Below are 4,910 nucleotides of genomic sequence, written 5' to 3' on the forward strand. Positions count from 1 at the left end.
TCCATTGTGTTATTTACTTACTTTAATATCCAAAATCAATAAAGAAAGAAATACAAAATCATTAAGAATCATATCAACTAAAATGTTGGAATGAGAATGTTCTTAGAAATTGAAAGTTTCATATCTTGCCGAACTTGGTCATGGTTGAGGTTTTTGTACACGAAAGCAACAAATAATTGTGACTGGTTATGAGTTAAGGAAACTGATGTAAAGAAAAACATCACACACAAAGTCAGATCTTTAGTCTAACCAAGTATTGATTTTTTTTAACAAAATTTTAATATCAGACCAAGAATTAAAAACATAATAAGATTGCTAGAAAAATCAGAAAAGCTTTACAAGAAAAAAAAAATTCATGAAATCAATTGAAAAATAGAATTCAGGTGCCAATTAAAGCGGTCACATTGTTTTACATGCAACTCTAATCTCTTTCACTCGATTGTATCGTGTTTTTGTTATAGTTACCAAGAATTTTTATAAGAAAATACACATTATTGGTTATAGACTACGTCAATTTTGCAAGATGTCCAACAATATTGACACGACGCCTAGTCAATTTTATTGGTATTCTTAAAGTATAATCCAATATTATGTATATTAAATAAGCCAAGAATATTTGTTTTACATTAATTTTATGTTGCTTTATATTAGCAGAAGAAAATAAGTATGGGTAAATATTTAGATCCGAAGAACCGAACCGAACTAGATTTAAAAGTAATACTAAACACAAACTAAGGAGGGTGTATTCAACTAAGAGTTTCAGATGATTTGTATTAAAATGACAAGTCCAGTGTTATTCAAACAAGGATTTTAAAAAATATTTTAAAATCAAGTGTTATTGAACTTTTCATTTTATAAAAAACTCTGAAATCCATTGTTGTTGAACAAAATTTAAGTTGGAGATTCTCGAGGGTTTTAAATGTTTTTAGGGTGTTTGAGAAGTGTTTCTTAGTTATAAAATTAAAAATTTAAATCTCATGGTTTTATATGATATACTAGAGTAGTTTAACAAAAATCACACCAAATTCTAATATTCCTCTAAAACTCATTAAGTACTCATATAGATCTTTAATATCTAGATAACCAGACTCTAATATAATCCAAACTAAAATATTTTAGATACCAAAATATGTAAATTACAATTATACACTTAAATATATTAATTATTATAAATTTTATATCTAATAAGTATTCAAAAATATGAAAATATCAAAAAATTATCAATATAATGACAAGTAAATATCCAAAAATAACGGTAAATGTTGAAAACACTGATAATATTTATTTGGTCTCTATCCAAATATTTAAATTGAACTAATTTCTATGTAAAGTTATTGGAAACTGGTCGAATATAGGGAGAAAGTGACAAATGAAGAACTGAAGAACTGAGCTGGAAGTGACAAATGCCGGCCTGCCACAAGATTAAGTCTCTAAGTTATAATATGTCTTTTGTTGTTCTATTCGAATAAACCACCAAATTTTGCAATTATTTTTCAGTCACCTTTTTATAAATAAAAGAACCGTGTTCTATATATTTAATAAATCAACAAAGTACTGTTTTGTCTTAATCCATTGTGTTATTTACTTACTTGAATATCCAAAAACTAACTCGTCACGCCTCCTCCCTTCAGAGAACCCAAATCATAATTAAAACTGCAAAAATATATATCTATCTATCTATTATAATAAAGGGGGATTTTCTCCATTCTCATCCATCCACATCAGCATCAGGTCAAGGGGCAAAAACCGCCACGTGGCATCACTTAATTTTTTTTCAATTTAACTTAATGGATGGGCTTCGTTATACTGATAAAACTAAAGACTACGCCGGCCCATATTATTTCAGCGTTGGAGGCATGTAGGGTTAACCCATTAAACCCAAAATTATGAAAGAGTGTCGATTTGTGTCATTTGCTTTCCATCTTCTATCCGCGTAACCCTCACTGTACAGCTTCTCATCCTTAAATCGCTATCGGGAGTGTTGTAACAAGTCTCCTTCGATTCTGGAAAGCTCGCACTTGATCTGTTACGGGTCCATGGAAAGGTAACCACACTTACAGTTTCTAAGTTTTTCTAATATGGTATCTATTTAAGATACCCATCTTCATGGGTGTTGATCTGTTAATGGTCGATGGCAAGTTGACGACTGTTTCTGTTTTTTTCGTTTTCTGATTTCTCTATGGAGGTTTCTAACGCCTTCCTTGTCAATCGAAGCTGAATATGCTGTTATCGAATCCAGGTGATCCATCTTCTTCTCCAACACCGTCGGGTCTGATTAGAACTCGTGCTCTCCGATGAACCACGGGTCAAGACGAGTCCTGAGGCAGAGGGTCCGTTGAGAGATTTCTCCGTCCAAGTCAGCAAGCATCTCGGCCCTGGAGCAGCTCAAGACCTCTGCTATTGACCGTACGTGTCTCTCTGCCTTTTGGGTTTCTTTAAAGTTTGAATTTTTAAAAGCTATTCGATGTTTTGATTCATGTTTGACGTAAAAGCAATTATCTTGACCTTGCTCTCTAATCTCTGAGCTCTGTTTAATTGCTTATCTATTATAATAACAGAGATCGTATACTTCTTCAAGGTATTAAGTTCTGCTTTATTGAACTCTGATTGATTATTACCAGGATAATTTAAGTTCGAAAATAAAGCAACTTCCCTACCTGAACATCAATATTTCCTGCAGACATGGTTAAGAGATAACAAGATGAAGATATTAGTGATCAATCTTAAAGACTTAAGAGTGATCAGAGTGGGACAGACGCTGCATATCAACCCGTCTCCACCACACATACGAAAAAGGCGTTTGTATTGTGTACAATCAGAGTTTATAGTTTATACTGGATTTCTAAATCTAATGAATCTGATATCAATGATAACGCAAACTCAGCTTCTATGCTACGACGACCATGGTTACAGGAGGACGCGTCTACCAGCTTTAGCACACGAGAGGAAACTGCCTGGAAACGAACATCCTACTATAATAGAGTCTATGGTCTCCCACATTCATAAGGTATAAGCCGTCGCTTCAAGTTGATACTTGATACTATTTAATTATTACATTCTTTAGGGAAGTCAGCCCGCCAAGTGAGCATGCAGCTACGCCAAGTTAAGCAACTTGCTCGCAATCAAGCAGGAAAGCTAGCGGAACCATAAGCTCTCAAACTAAAACTAATCTCGCATTGGTCCTACCCTTTCTGGCATGTTTCCTTTAACCATTGTGCTCAGGTGCGGTGCAGCTAACAATTCACAACACACCTTGAATGGGTTGTAATGAAGCTTCGCTTAGGACATTTCCTATTTTCAAAGCCTGAAAATTTTCTACCAGCCAACTTTTTCATTTGTTCACAGCTCAACATGACAGCAGTAGTACAACACCGACTCTTACATGTGTACAACAAAGCCTAGGCCCCCATGCTGTGATACCAACAAACGGAGCAGAGGATATAGCTGGTGAGAACTTTAAAACACATTCACTAGACAACATGTTAGTAGTCTACAATGCTCACACGAATTTGGTTTCATTTACAGCAACATCTACGCCCTACCGAGGCTTTTAGCTTCAGATAAGATTCAGCACTCGAAGACATGATCCTCCCAAGTCCCAAATTCCACGTAAGCTCTCTATCTCAACAAGAATCGTACTATAAAACACAATCATTCAATGACTCAACTGCTCCTATCAAGAGTGTCATATTTGTTAGGTAAAGAATGTTAACTCCCCATAATTAATCTTCTAACAGGGACTAAGAGAAATGTAGTTTAATAAATATTTATGTGTTTTAATTTAGAAAGCCCTATGAATTATCCCAACCGAAAGATAATGTTTCCTTTGGCATCACATATAATTGAGTTTCTCTGCATGGCCAAAGTGACTGGAAGAGAGAAAGGTTGGTGTTATATAGGCTGCTCCAATTGTTCCAAAAAACTCCACTGAGAGATATCTTCCTTCACATGTATCCCATGTAATTATAAAAACAATGCCATTGGTGCACTGATGTTAGAATTCAACAACATTGTTTCCATTTGCATATTGAAACTCATTTCCATACATTTCCCGACAATAATGTTCAAATATGTATGCTTCCTTTTATAGGTATCGAGTGGAACTGTCTGTCTCAGACGAAACTGATGATGCTGTTTTTGTGGCTTTTGATATAGAGACGGCTAAACTGACGAACATTCAAGCTGCTGAAATTTTGGTATACTCTATAATCATCAGTTTCCTATTAACTTTTGATATTGCTTCTGTGTTAAGTATTCTAATTAAATCTGCCTCGCGTTTTGCAGGTGGAAGGAGTTTATGCTCAGGTTGACGCTGAACTCCCTTGGTTCGTTGCTGAAATTGTTGGGAAGACGTACACCTTCCAGCTGAAGTAAGGCGAATTCAATTTCCCTTCAAAACACCAAACCTTCACCGTCTCCCGTATCTTTGCTGAGCAACAACAGTCACCTCTGCCAGGCTTTGTTATAGAAGTTGGTACCTAATCCTAATTTAGATATGCTGCAAACTCAGTTATATTAACGATAAATTTAATATTTTGAAAACAGGGGGTGCAGAGGTTCCTGATGCTCAGCTTCCTGGAGTGAGTGCACTAGCTTCGAATGTTCTGCTGATGAGAACTCCAATTTTGCGCCCCAGCCATCCACGTCTGCTGATCCAACTGCCGAATGTGAACTTGCATTAATAATGCAATTTGAGAGTGGAACCAAGAACGCACGCTTGGCATAAGTTCACGTGGATACCTTTGACAACCACTAAAATTTCTTATCAAATAATATGCTTTAGCATCTTTTTCTACTTTTGTTTTGAACTCACTGTAGTGATCAGTGTTTGAATTATTAATGCAAGTTTTTGTAGGATACATGTTCAACATTTTGTTAAGATAAGTCAAGCAGTCATGCGACCTTACGTA

At 35.3% G+C, this 4,910-nt stretch overlaps 1 long non-coding RNA gene across 11 annotated transcripts; it reads left to right on the forward strand.

The window, feature by feature from the left end:
* Window positions 1–1,888: 1,888 nt before the first annotated feature.
* On the forward strand, window positions 1,889–4,910 carry LOC106313478. Of its 11 annotated transcripts, none has more exons than XR_001264385.1 (9): window positions 1,889–2,044; window positions 2,240–2,406; window positions 2,681–2,802; window positions 2,885–3,007; window positions 3,065–3,447; window positions 3,526–3,609; window positions 4,091–4,196; window positions 4,285–4,470; window positions 4,546–4,910. It is a non-coding gene; the product is annotated as an uncharacterized LOC106313478 (long non-coding RNA). The 11 variants fall into 11 exon arrangements; XR_001264388.1 differs by having other exon boundaries at window positions 2,914–3,007; XR_001264382.1 differs by having other exon boundaries at window positions 2,240–3,007; window positions 3,065–3,222; window positions 3,346–3,447.

Source organism: Brassica oleracea, chromosome C9 (assembly GCF_000695525.1).
Source record: "Brassica oleracea var. oleracea cultivar TO1000 chromosome C9, BOL, whole genome shotgun sequence".
NCBI lineage: Eukaryota > Viridiplantae > Streptophyta > Magnoliopsida > Brassicales > Brassicaceae > Brassica > Brassica oleracea.